Genomic DNA, 14,873 nt, shown 5'->3' with positions numbered 1-14,873 from the left:
GATGAAATCAGGGAGACTTAACCCTGCTTCATTTCTTGTCTGCTCAAATCACTTCATGAGTGTCTCAGAAACAGGTGTGTGGGCTCTGGTCTGCTGCTGTACAATTGGCAGCCTCGGCTTGCGCCACCTCTCTATGCTGTGGGACTTTTTACTGCACCTCTGAGGGGCTCCAAGAAGGATCTCATCCTTTATTCTCTAAGATTGCCAGGATCAAGCAGCGATGGCAAGAATGAAAGAGTATATTAATGCATTTTTTATATTACCTGTCTCAGGAAATATTTCATTTAAAAATCTTTAGCTGCTATTTATTTCTGTCAAATCAAAATACCAGGATAAGTAAGTACCAAAGACCTTTTGTATAAATAGCTTTTTCAAACAACAAGCTGGAAATTAAGAGATCCCTTCAAGGAAACAAAAATGCATTTCAAGTCCATAAATACTTGCTCATTGCAAAATATAATTTGCTACTAACCTAGAGTGTTTTTCATTAAGACTACTTCCTTTCCAGACTTAGGGGTTTGGGGGGTTTTTTGTGCTCAGTACAATTTTGATTCTGAACTGCAGTTGTACTTTCACTTTGTGCTTCTAAGGTACTTCTTTCATTTTTTTTCAAAGCTCATGAGAAAAACAGAAGCCTATTATATCTTGTTTACGTTATGAGTATATCTGTGCTTCCTTCTAATATAATGTTTTCACAAAATTGCATGATGGGGTTTTGTGGTGTTTTTATTTTACCAACTCAGAATGAACATCAATCAGGACCTGAAAATCTTAACATCACTGAGGTGCATCACACAACTTTTTCTATGTATCTGACAAATTCTATTTGACCTTGAGACTATACTTTAGAAATAAGCTAGGTCTTGAAGGGTTCAAAATGTTTCAATGAATTTCTGGTTTATTCCAGATTAGTCTTTCTCACTGTGGATAAATAATTGTTGATTTCTAGTTTTAATTTAGCTAGTGTCATCTCCCAAAAAGTAGATCATCCATAGACCATGTTAAGTCTTTCATTACCCTGCCCTCAAATCCCTGACTGTCAGAAACCTCTTCAAGAAGTTTCCACCCATAAGGATGTCAATATTTTTTGTATTTGCTGATCAAGGCTAAACATAACCCTTTGCAATAATAAACAGATCTAAACACAGGCACACAGGCACTAAGGCTTTTTTTTTTTTCTCTCCAGGTCTTAAAGGTTTTTCCTATAATTCTCTTTTTAATTTTGCAATCTCATTTCAAGACTGTGGATGTTGGACATTCATGAACCCTTTAGTAATTGTCATATCTGTAATGTACAATAAAATATCTTTATCTGTTGTTTTCCACCTGAGAAGCCCCTGTTTGTACTCCTAAAGATCATCGGAGCTAGCTACATCTTATTTCATTATATATATAATGATTACTCACATACACATATATACATAAATACGTAATGTCCTAACTCACTTATTTTCTGTAACTGTCCCTATCACACAAAAATGGCTGCTTGTAATTTTTTAAGATACTTGGGTTTTGATCATATTGTTTAATTGCATCTATATTACCAAAGAATATAGTTCATCTGGTACATACTTATTTTTATTCATAGATGAATATACATTACCTGTAATTAATTTTATTTATATTTTTTTAAATCAGTGTGGAAGATGTATATACTGGGGCTAAGAATAGACTGTTGAAGGATCTAACTGGAAACACATTCTTCGAATAAGATTTCCTGTTATAATCCCTATGGAAAATGCACTTAAGGTACGTCTATTAATATTCTATGGTGATAATTTTTTGATCAAAATCTCATGGAAGAGTACCACAAATCTCAAATGGTTTAAAGAAGTCACCATCAACATTTGTGTCAACACAAGATCATCAGAAAATTCTAACCTAAATGTGTTAAACAGAATTCACCTCTCCAAACCATGATAGATATTAATCACACTGATTTCCTTTACTTATTAAATCTCACACTATCCAACAATTCAAGTTATCTGCTCAATCTTTATCAAGTTGTTAATGTTCAAGCTTTTCTAATGTATGTTAGCACAACAGTGCTTTTGCTTTCTCCTCTGGCATTTTCCTCTGTGATTCAAGTTTTGATAACTATCTAAGTGATGTTCAATGGTTTTAATCCACTTGAGAAGAGTGTGCCTATGCACAAAGATTCAAAATGATAAGATTAAATAGTTTAAACCTCTTTCAAGTTACTAATGAAATACAATGAACACTTGAAAATGACGGTTGTAAATTTGAAATCCAACTTAAGTGTGAAGAAAAGACAAATTATCTTAATGAGTTTCAGACAAGATATGAACCAGCCTATGATATGCATATGGCATATAACCTGTATCAGATTTTTTCCTTTCTGCTTTACTTTTACTTTCCTATTATGCTAATATTTATTTACTACTTTTCTTTTTAATTTGGGAAATACTAAATTTCACATTATGAAAGTTCAATGCACATATATATTAAAATTCTAGAAGATTTTTGCCCAGTATAAGGAATAAAATATTTGCTTTAAATTTTGTCTATATGTTTAATTTTATATATGCTGTGTTTATATTGTTGCATATTTTCTAATAATATCCCATTCCACATTTTATTTTTATTCATACATCAACAAGAAATATATAAATTTTCATGCAATAAAAATAAACACAAATCCTAGTCCATAACTTGAAACAAATCCAAACTGAAGTCTAAAAACTTTCAAGAAAACAAGCAAATCAAGACACTTATTTTTTTATCAGCCAATTTCCATTTTGCACATATTTATACTCCCTTATCCAAGCTGAGATTGGAAGCAAAAGTAATGAAATATCATAGTGAATATCCAACTAACCCAACCCAATTCTAACAGCAAATTAGTAACCAACCAAAGGAAGAAGGGGGAAAAGATTAAAAAAATAAAAACTACAGCCAAAGAATGAAAAACAGAATGAAAAATCTCCATCTATCATCTTAAGTATTTTGTGAATATTTCCAGTGACAGTGTTCATCTTTTCTTCATATCCACAATTACTAAAATAGAAAATATGTAAAACATGAGATGCGGAAGCAGATGCTCTTGCATCTTACAGTAGCCTGTACTGCTTGTCTAAACTCAGCTGAACTGGAAGTTGCCCCAAATCATAATATGGTTAAATATTTTTCCACTGTGATCTTGCCTTTTCACACTATCTGAATCAGCTTAAATTAGCTCATGACAGGAGAGAAAAATTACATTCTTATGACCATTCAGGCCAAGACCATGCCCATTTGGGACTCTCCGCTCACCACAAATTTTAATCACATGGAATCTTGTTAACACTATCCCAGTTAATTATCTACTCTTCCTGAAAGCAGGAAGAGTAGATGGTAAAATTGCTCTGGAGTGTAGCATGGTCAAAGCAACCTAAGGAGCGCAACTTAGACAGGACAACTCTTAAATGGCAGAGTGGTCAGGAAAAAAGGTTAATGTATTGGGTTCGTGTGGCCAGGCTTTGGTAGCAGTGGGGCTACAGGGGTGACTTCATTGAGAAGCTGCTGGAAGCTTCCTCCATATCTGACAGAGCCAATCCCTGGCATCTCCAAGATGGACCAACTACTGGTCAAGGCTGGGCCATTCAGAAATTGTGGTAATGCCTCTGTGATAACATATTTAAGAAGGGGAAGAAAAAAGTTATCGCGCAGCTGTAATTGAGACAAGAGAAGACCGGGGTGAGAACATGTGAGATAAATAACTCTCAGACACCAAGGTCTGCAGAGAAGGAGGGGGAGGAAGTGCTCTAGGTGCTGGAGCAGAGATTCCCCCGCAGCCTGTGGTGCAGCCCGTGGTGAAGCAGCTGTGCCCTCGCAGTCCATGGAGATCCACAGAGCTCCTCAGTCTGTGGAGGAGACCCCCACAGGAGCAGGTGGATGCCTGAGAGGAGGCTGTGGACCCATGGGAAACCCACACTGGAAAAAGTTTCTGGCAGTGACCTGCAGACCCCTGGAGAGAGGAGCCCACATTAGAGAAGGTTTCCTAGAAGGACTTGTGACCCACGCTGGAGCAGGCTGTGCCTGAAGGACTGCACCCCATGGAAAGGGAGCCAAGTTGGAGCAGTTTGTGAAAAACTGTAGCCCATGGGATAGACTCATGCTGGAGAAGCTCATGGAGAACACTCTCCTCTGGGAGGGACCCCATGATGGAGAGAGGAGGTAGAGCTGGGAAGTAGGAAGGGGTTGGGATAAAGTTTTTTTTAAGATTTATTTTACTTCTCATTATCCTGTTTGGATTTTGATTGGTAATAAATTCTATTAATTTCCCCAAGCTGAGCCTCTTTTGCCTATGACAGTAGCCAGTTTATGATATCTCTTGGTCCTTGCCTGAGCCCTGTCTTATATTTTCTCTCCTCTATCTAGTTTCAGAGGGAGTGAGAGAGTGGCTTTGGTGGGTGCCTGGAACCCACCACAGCTAGAAAAAATGGGTAGAGAGAGAATGTAAGTGGCTTTCAGGTCACTGTATGTTTTTTCAGAATAGCTGTGAGCTGCATGTCCTCCCAGTTTCACTGATAATACTCCATTTTTCATGGAATTGATGAAGGCATGATCTGAAGGTGGGGCAAGAGAAGAGGTTGTCTTTCAGATTATTTTCTTTGAGATAGCCAAGACCTTTTCTAAATGGAGAAGTTAGTGGAACATAGGGTAAGGATCTGATATTGAACTGCATTAAGTATCCCTCACTACTTTCCTACCTAAATGCTCTTAACTTGCACTTGGGTAGAATCAGAGTATTATGTGGTGCCTGCCCAGTCTGTCTTGGAGACATGGCTGAAGCCCTTCTGAGGAGGAAGGGAGAAGGACCACATTTGACCTTTGGGCAGACAGGACACGGCTGTGTCACAAACCCCTGTGCTGCAGCCCTCCCTCCTGGCACAGCCCCATCTGGTAGCATGTTGCCAAAATATTTTATGTAAGAATATTAAAATTATTTATTTGTTTGCAATTTTTATAATTATTAAATTGATTATTAAATATTTTAAATTCTTTAATTTTTTTTTTTTTTTAATATCTAAGTAATGTTAGTCACACACAAAATCCAGAAATACTATTGATGTGAAAGAACTGCACACCAAAAAAAGTTAGTAAAGAATAGTTATTTCAGGCATATTTACTCACTAGAACAAAATCTACATAGTTGTGACAAGTAACTAGAAAATAAAATCTATACATTTCCAAGCTCTCAGAATATGAATAAACTAATCTCTTAACCATAATGCACAAACCTATGCACTAAAAGTTAAATAACTCAGAAAATAATCAACCAATATATAAATATACAGCACAGAAAGAAATACACACTATCACAAGCTGAATGCACTCATCAAGAAATGTCTGTGAGTTTGGATGACACAGAAAAGAAAGACTAGGGCAGTTATTGGGTGTTCAAGGCACTACCTGTCAGATAAAATCAAAATAAACTTGCTTTGGGGACATTTCTAATTAATGAAGTGAGCATTTGTAGTTTATTTAAATTAAAAAAAAAAAAAAATCTAGTTTCTTCCCCAAACCCATCTGCCATATAATTAGATTCTGTGGTCATCACACACAGATTCTGTAAAATCAAAGTACAGATGGTGGTTTATTACAAAATAACATAGGAGTCTTAGAATAGATGATACATTTGGTCATTTTTGCACATAAACTCCCTGATTAAGTATGAAAAATGTGAACATTTGTTTGTCTTAGAAAAACTGCTATTACTTGTCAAGCATGACCAATTAGGTATTACTAAACTATTATCCATATAATTAAGAAAAACAGCCATCTGTAAAGTCAGAAGTTTCCATCTCTGGTTTTTGTGTATTTGGTTTGTGGCTATTTCCCCACTACCACCACCCCCTGGCTTATAAATGTAATTTTTCTGGTCTGTTTTACTTATAAAATAGTAACAGAAAAAAACACAGAGATTGCTGATTGCAACAGGTCTTTGAAAATTTCCTTAATTCTTCTTTTCTTGTATCTTTTTTTGTTTGTTTGTTTTCTCTCCTTTTAGTGACAGATATAAGCTGGAAATGAGGACAGAAAATGAGGCACCTTCTAAGAGATATTTATATTTTCATTTTTGCGGCATTTAATGAATGTCCAAGACATAGATAACAAGAAAAAACTGAAAGCTTTTAATTTTTCTCACCGTTGTTTAATTGTTTGAGATTTTAAATTGAGAAAGAAAAAAATGCCATTTACTTCTAGATTCTGTATGGTTAAAGCAAAATTTTGCCATAGAAATATAGCAAGCAAGAATAATTGCTTAGGTTGATATAACAGTGTTTGTGGAAAGCAGGTGGGGTCAATCAAGATATTTAGACCTTTTTAACATGCATTAATAAGGAATGGACTAAGGATGCTCTCCCTACATGCAGTTTTACCAGCTCACAATTTCTCTCTGAACCAGTTAGTTTTAGTGTTAGATAGCTTTGATGCCTTGTTTCCTTATGCTTATGCTCAGAGTAGAGCTGAGATGTAGAGAAGGCCTTCTGATGAGAACAAATACCAGAGACTATGCCTTGCATGAAAAAAATATTCACAATAGAATTCCTGTTTATAGCTGAAATCCATGCATTGTTTTCAATTCCTTTATTCATTTGTCACACAAGACTGCTGCATACATTGGTGTGCCCAATGCAAGATAAATTTTGATTTTATCATCAGTATTGTGCAGTTTACAGTGAAGAATACAAGCAGCAAGTTCGCCTAAAATATCTCCTTAAGAGAAAAAATTACAGTCACTGTATAGCATCAGAACATGGCAATTTTGTCATGCACTGTCACAAACAATTTAGGTAGCACTATTCTCTCCAGGATTCTTATAAATAGTGTAAAAAAGAGTCTCAAATGCCTGTGCTTCATTAGCAGAGAGAGTTCCTACAATGCTATAGAATTTTGAAGAGAGATGTGTCTTTAAATATCCCTCCCTTCTTGCTCAATAAATTGAGATACAGAGGTTAGCATTTACTATGTATTAAAAGCAGTTCATTAAACAATCCAGAGTAACAGCTTGGAGTTTAGTTGGTAGCTATTAGCAATACTGTCTGTGAAACAGCTGCTTGATTTAATTGGCAAACACTAGTTCCCTTCATTTACAGGCAGAATTGGAACCTCTCTGCTTTCCAATAAGCTAAAGGCTGTACCCATTCTAAAACAGACACTATTTAACCTGCCTTATAATTAATGCAGAAAAATTCCACCTTACAGTCAGCTCAACCTCTTTGCATTAAAAAAATTATTGGCTGACAATCTTGGCTAACAGAAATCACTTTGAAAGGCACTTTTTTCCTGTGCCTCAAATTTCTCCTGTAAAAAACCACAAAACGTTGAGTCAAACATTGAAGATGGTAGGCTATATGGAGTTAATCAATCATGAATTATTAGGTAACAGGGATGTGCATGGTGACTGATGCAATTCTTCTGAAGGGTGAGACACATAGCCCAAATTTCTTTGTGAGTTTACTAATGGTCTTTCTTCCATCCTGCCCTTAGCTGTTTGTATAACTCATTGCTTTCCTCATGAGAAAAGTGTTTTCTCTCTGCCCTTGCAGACAATGCTGTCATCATGGCCACTGTGTAAAATTTAATCTCTGAAGGAAAGAAATTCTATATAAAACTTGAGCTAAAATACATAAACTTCTAAATTATATTGGTGACTTAAGCATATTTAAGATCGAAAAATACCTATCTACAATACTGTTACGAATATTAACTCAATATTGTCATCAATAAATAATGATGTAGAAAATTGTAAAGAAACATTCCTTTAAAAGAGGAAAGATAGAAACACTTTTAACTATATTATTAGATTTCCATTTTTTTAACTATATAAGTAAGTACATATTGTTCTATGTACACCTCTTCTGTGACCTTGAGAAGCAAATAAAAATTAGTATGTACACACCCAACTAGCAGAAGCTGCTTGGAATAAAAACACAAGATCAGAGTGAGGTTTTAGTGCTACTTTCCCATATGGACCTATACAGACCACAATGGTGAGTAGCTTAGGGGCTTTCTGAGATGGGTGTCCCATTCATTCAAATTCAGTCTTAAAATAGACATATAAAAATAACATCAAGCATCATCTTTTGTCCATTTTGTTCACAACTGAACAGCAGAAATCTTGAAAATTCTTCGGCCAATTAACACTCAGCTAATATGCAACATACAAAAAGAAAATGTAGATGATACTTTTGTTATTACAACACTTTGGAAGTGTGGGATCACCACTACAGCCTGCAAAAATAAAAATTTTGTGCTGTCTTTGTACTTCTGTGCAAGGAGGCGATTGTACTGGATCTTCGCTAGGGCAAGAAACAGTACAGAATAATTCTCACTATTATGAAAACTTCCTCACATACACCTACTGGAAATCTGAAGTTTAACCCCAAGTTTAGCCCCTACAACTTTTCACATTTTAAATATCCTTCTTGAATTATATTTACTTTCACATATTTAGTGTCCCAAGCTTTTGACCATTTCTGGGGTCAATGTTTTTTACCTGCTCCCATTGATAACAGCCTCCAGCTGGGTGGTTATCAGCACAGCCTGGCATGACGGGAACAGAATGGAAATTTGATTTTAAAAGTGAAAATGGAATGCAATATTTTATTTTGAACAGAACTTACCATGTAATTGTATAAGCAAATTTCATCTGTGGCTTCTGTTAACTTCTATGCAGTTCTCAGTCTTCCATGTGACAGGAGAGACAGCTAAATCTCCCTGCAGAGCTGACTACAATCAGAATATGTCAAAAAGACAACCAGGGATCATTTAAACATTGCATTTTCTTTTAAACAGCATTACAGTCAAATGTACAAAGAGGCATCTGTCTTTCACTCCTTTCAAGATCTCTAGAGGCCTCAGACTCACACTTTTCGATAGCACTGACTCCCTGAGGGCTATTACATACTTCAAAATCTACAAAGCAAGACATAGGTCAGGAAAACAATAATTATTTTAACAAAAAATGTTGTCTTTCCTCGCTCCAACATTTTAGACTACTTCAGTGAAGGGCTAGATCTAAAAATATTTTGTTGACATCCTAATTATTGCAATTAGATTCAATTTTCTTTTAATGTTATCCTGTCAAGCCATGTCTCTTCCTTTAGGAGTTTCAGGCTATTGCCTATTCATGCAGACATTTATTATGCTCCTGAGTAAGTAACAGACTATTTTCAGAGAAAATTCTGATATTGATTACAAACATTTATTCAATAGATTCTAAATCAAGGTAACAATTTGTTTAAAAAAGAACTTAAAACCAGCTTCCAATGTCACTGTGCTGATGGACTACACAGCAATTGCACCTTGCAATGAGCACATTCAGTTCTAGCTGAAAGCCTGCAGGGATCCATGAAAAATTACCAGGGCTTTCATTTAAACTATAATTCTACTGGACAGCCGGGTCAGATAACGTGCTTCAAAAGCAGAATTAAAAAGTGGGAAAATAATTCAAATGCACGTAGAAAGGCATAAAATATAAACTTTTTCTCTTTTTAATACATGTAGGTTTAGCAAGCATTATGAAGAATGTAAGAATTATAGAATTTTTTTGAAAATATTAAAAAATATTCCACCTTATGCCCAAATCTCTCTGACTTGTCCTATACTGATGCTCCCAACAGTGCCACAACCGTGCATGTAGGTGTGTTTTTCCTGGATTATAAACTCCTCTGAAGTCTCAGCCATCCCACCACAGTCTGCAACACTATTTATTACATATTCCATACTGATAGACGTTCATAACATTCCACTTTACTATACTACTTTTGTAAATAAAGTGGGAAGTACCTTTCTACCTTTGTCTATATATTCATATACTGACTGTCACATATACATTTTGAGTCTGGTCTTACCCCTGTCAGAGCCTTTTGATATCAGAGGCGGACTGCACACCTGGCATGCATAGTCATGGTCAGACTAAAATATTAGCAGACAGAGGGAATTCATATTAAAATTAATAACCTTACAATTAATACTGGTAAAATTAATAATCTTACATGTTAGGGAGCAGAACAGGAATTCAGGAGTTCATAAGACTCACAGAGCTTAGACTACCCAGAGCTGGAACAAAAGGAAGAGGTGAGTGAATACACAGAAAATCTGGAATATATACTACTGTTATTAGACAGTTATTAGACAGCAATTTCCTATCAGCAAATAATATGCAGAAACCCTTAGGGAAATACCTGCCATATCTTCCTTTTGTGACTGATTTTCATGAAAAGCAACAATTTGCAAATTCCACTGCTTATAAATCCATTAGCTGAATAGAAATGGTCTGAGTTGTTGACTTTACAACTCTGAATGGGCCTCTGTGCTGTCGTCCCAAACAGCCAGTCTGAGATTCTTTCAATTTCCTTTTTAACTAACATAAAAAGTTACAAGTAAAAATTCTGTTAAAACATCATTAATCTGCAGTCAAGGACTGAAAAATGAAGAAATGCAAGAATTAACACTGACTTTGCATTTTTAATTCCCTGTGCCCCCTTGCCTCTATGCATTTTGATACACTTTTTAATCACTTAATTTCATTTTGTGTAGGATGGACAGTGCTCAAGGGATAAATTAGGGTTACATAGTGAATGAAGCTGTCATCTGTGGGACTTCTGCCTTAGCTGATACAAAAATTGTGAGGTGTAAACTGAATATATATTCAGTCATTTACCAGGAGCACAGGTTTGATAAGTTATTTAGCATTCAGACAGGCATGATGTTTGTCACTCTACTGATATGGACAACACAGCAGTGAGTAATCTCTCATTGCAATCTCTCATCTTCTTAATAAGAAAGAATGTAACAAGAATAAAATGAATGGATTAAGATGAAAGTGAAAGGATAAGATGTGGACAGATGTTAAGTAATGAAAAACAATGATCATAAGAACATTATAATATTTCTTTCCATGGAGATAATCATGGGGTTTTTTCCTGTTAAAAAATAAAAGTACAGTTTTCTAGCACTCTAGCTTTATTTTGTTCAGTATGTTAATTTCCCCATAAATGTTAGAAAGTGAGGTTTTTTGAGGGGTGTGTTTGGAGTAAAATATGGTATTTAAAAAGCATATTTAAAAAGCATATTTAAAAAGCATATAAAAGCTTCTGAAAATAAATCTATGCCTTCATAGAGGAGAACTGAAATGACTCGGAGGATGAATTCCATGCATTATAACATGTATTCTGAAATCAGAATCAACCTTTGCAAAGGTTCACAAGAAATGTTTATCTCTGAATTTAAATATATGCTATGGGAGTACTTAAAGAAGTTCAGCATGTATGAATTTGAACCTCATTTTGCAAAACTGGCAGAAAATCTGGTGGTAAATAGGACTGTAATAGCTTCCCCTGTCAAAAGCTACCAGTGCATCACGAAGAAAGAGGCAGAACTTTCAATATGTATATAGAACACAAAATAGAAAGAACTAATATTAATTTCCCAGACTGCCAACAGAAACAATAATTAAAGCTGAAAATAATTTGTGCCATCTTATCTTTATTATTATTAAGCAACTGCAGGATCTCCCAGAGTACTCTACAACTCTTACTCTACCACAAATTGCTCCGAGAGATATGACAGGAGCCATCCCAACCACCTAATACTCTTTTACTCCACTGAGATTACATGCACAGTGTGGGATGGTAGAGCTGAAAGAGGCAAGGTGGATTTCGTGAGTAGCGTAAAAATCTAATCCAAACAGCTCCTCCAAACACAGTTACGGCAGGACTAGGTGCCTTTCTGTCCTGGGTTGCAGTGTATTCTATTACCATCCTCATGAGCTGTCGAAACGAGGTGGGGCAGTGTTTCATTGCCTCCTCCCTCTGGACTATCTTCCATTAATTGGCCCATCAATGCCTTGCCGCAGGACTCATCATGTCATTGTGAGATGCTCCACCCAGAAGGAGGAACCAAGCATTCCATCCTGGATATAATTTGAGATTCCAAAGACCACAGACACCCTTTCCATTGGATTTCCAGAGGACAGGAGCTACATAGCCACCACTGCACCTTCTGAGGAAGAGCAGCCCCTTTCTACAGGATCACTGCTTCAACAGAACCACATCCACCACTTCAGGAGGACTGCAGCCACCATTTTATTGGACTGCTACCACCACCCCAACTAATGGGGTGTCAGGTTGTATTCTGACTCTGTCAGTTTGAACCAGGGTTTTCTGCTTTTTTTAAATTTTCCTATTGAATTATTATTCTGACCTGGTGCCTCTCACTGGTTTGTTCTCAAACTAGTATACTTTCTTAACTTCCAGCTTGTAGTATAGCCCAAATCAAAATTGAACTATACAAGAGTGAGGAACAGATGTTATTTTGGCACTAACATGACATTCAGGTAACTGAGATGTATCTAGAATAGTATAAGATGCTCTGAAATGTCTTATTTGTCCCATTAGTTACTTTCAGCAAATAGTGAGCTGCCTCTTGGGTATGTTCTTTTCCTTCACAATTTTCTCACATTGTATGTCAAAATATCTCCTAATAGTTTAAACCACTTTACTGTAAGAATAAAAGATCTAAATCATTAGCAAATTTTTATTTTTTAGAAAGCATTAGAGATCCTGCTTCTTTAAACGTTACAATATTCTGAAATTCTGCAAAAATTAGTCATCTGAGTATTGATCTTATGGTTTTTCATAATAACTATGGTAGAAAGTTCTTAGGTAAATTATACACTCCAAGCAAAGTTCTTTAGGGTCAATCATCTGAAATGGGGCCAAGACTATAATATGCAAACTTCTGTGGCAGAACTATTATTTGGCAGAGGTTGTGAGAAGAATAAAAATTATTTTGATTTTCTAGGAAGTGACAAAGGTTAATGGCATGTATTTTGTACAACATATAAGGTACTGAACTCAGTTCAAACTGGCACTAAAAGAAAAAATGTTTTGGATAAATGTTAACATTACTTTCATTATATTTAGGAAAAATACAGAAATCATTAATCTCCTTGATCAACTATCTAGCAGTGGTTTACTTTTCTCCTCAAATTACTTATACAATGTTATTATTTAGTGCATTTATTATTGTGTAGTATTTATTCTTCACTTACATCTCCTTCAAGAGTATCTTCTCCCTGATTAGTAATTAAGGGTTTTATTATCTTCATATATAGGTGGTGTTTTGGGTTTTCTCCCTCCCCACTCCCCAAGACATAGCTTAAACATGAAGGGGAAATGAATGAACTTCAGACAAAGACAGGGGAGCTGAATCTAATGTAGCTTTGGGATTTGTTTTATGGACTCTTAACTAGTACAGAGTAGATCCGTTTTGCTCCTTCAAAACAATTACTGAAATTCATGATGAAATAGAAGAATGCAGTTATTATGTCAAAGATATTGATATTTTCAGTGCCAGACAGATACGGAAAACAGGATAAAGACATAGGTAATGATGGGAAAAAACCCCACACCTGTACTGATCTGGAATGCTGGGATGGTGAATTACTGTTTAGAAACCAGCTAAACTTTGAAAGGCCTTGTTAAATCCTAATTCGAGTATGTGCAGCATATCTGCATAATGATGCAAATGGAATTTATCTATTCTGAAATAAAAACTCGGGTTTTGTTTCTTTTTTACAATGGAGACATTACAGATACCAGTATATCTTATTACTATAATGCAATTGTTTTTACTATAAAGAAAACTGTGAAGGGGGGGAAGTGGGAGAAGCCCAGTTAACTTTTTTGATTTCCTGAGAAGGATTTCTACAGAGTTAGATTTTCTCAGTTTGCAATGTGAGGGAAACAATAATTTTTTATAAAATAATAATTTTTAAAAATTAAAATGGATATTTTACTTAAATTTTGTATTTTTTCATCTGCCTAACAGGTGCAAAGTACTTTCAAAACAAGAGGCAATCTTCAAACACACACAAAAATAAATTATTTTCATTTCAGAACTAGGGACTTAACTAAAACAACTTTTTTTTCTTAGGGAAACAAAATAAACATATTTTATGTTTATTAAAAATGAAACACTGAGATGCAGCTTTCATTTTTGTAGCATCTGCATCTTTTCATAGAAAATTTTTCATATTTATATCTCTGCTTTGAGTATTAAGTTCTAAGCATGTCTCCAACATGTTCTGAAGTTGCTACTGCTTGAAGTTAAAATTTTGTTTATTGAATTTACATTCCTAACCACTTCACTATCAAAATTTGTTTCCAGAACCAAGTAAGAAACCTATAGAAAATGAATGACTAATTGAGGAAGAGACTTGCATCTCCCCCTAGAGAATGTGGTACCTTATCTACTACACAGAGCACACTACAACAAACTGACATTGTTGTTCCCATTTTGAAATCAATAGATATATATCAAGGACAGATGCTGGGACCTCATCCCTTCTCACATTAGCCCTCATCAAGCTGCTTATGGCTGCAAAGATGCCAGTGAGTTTCTGGAGGGTAAATTCACTGTGTGCCCATAATAGCTTCACACGCCAAGTCTGCCAATCAATACTGACATTGCACTGTGCATTTCATTTATGCTCATACATGAATGAAGATCATTAACTGAGTCTGAGAAGGAATAAGGGGACTTATTAAAATAGTGCCTCTTAAGAGCCCTTTCCCCCTAGAAAATGACATCTTTAATAACCTGCTAACAAATGGATGATTTTATCAACTGAATGTTACCCAGCTCCTTAGGATCAGTTTGAAGTTTATTAAAAGTCCTGTTTACTAAAGCCTAGATGCCATCTTCATACTTTAAAAGTTTTGAAAATTCCTACTTCTTCTATTAAAAATAGAAGCATATAAAAGTAAAAGCCTAAATTTTGCATTCCTTAAACCACAGTTAAATAATTAACTGAGAAATAACCAAGAAATTGAGTCTTGGCAAACATGAACCCAGGT

General features: G+C 35.4%; 1 long non-coding RNA gene across 2 annotated transcripts in view; it reads right to left on the bottom strand.

Moving 5' to 3' along the window:
* The window catches only part of LOC121674306, a 32,497-nt gene that overhangs the window by 9,113 nt on the left and 8,511 nt on the right, over positions 1 to 14,873 (bottom strand). For both annotated transcript variants that reach the window (XR_006019535.1, XR_006019536.1), the window contains 2 exons: positions 10,008 to 10,071; positions 8,634 to 8,739 (listed from right to left, as the gene is read on the bottom strand). This is a non-coding gene — a long non-coding RNA (uncharacterized LOC121674306). The remainder of the gene's footprint in view (positions 1 to 8,633; positions 8,740 to 10,007; positions 10,072 to 14,873) is intronic.

The sequence above is a fragment of the Corvus kubaryi genome, unplaced genomic scaffold, assembly GCF_017639235.1.
Source record: "Corvus kubaryi isolate FWS band 111438036 unplaced genomic scaffold, C.kubaryi_AGA036_p1.0 67, whole genome shotgun sequence".
NCBI lineage: Eukaryota > Metazoa > Chordata > Aves > Passeriformes > Corvidae > Corvus > Corvus kubaryi.
Note: the sequence above shows the minus strand (reverse complement) of the source record. Positions and strands in the feature narration are given on the sequence as shown.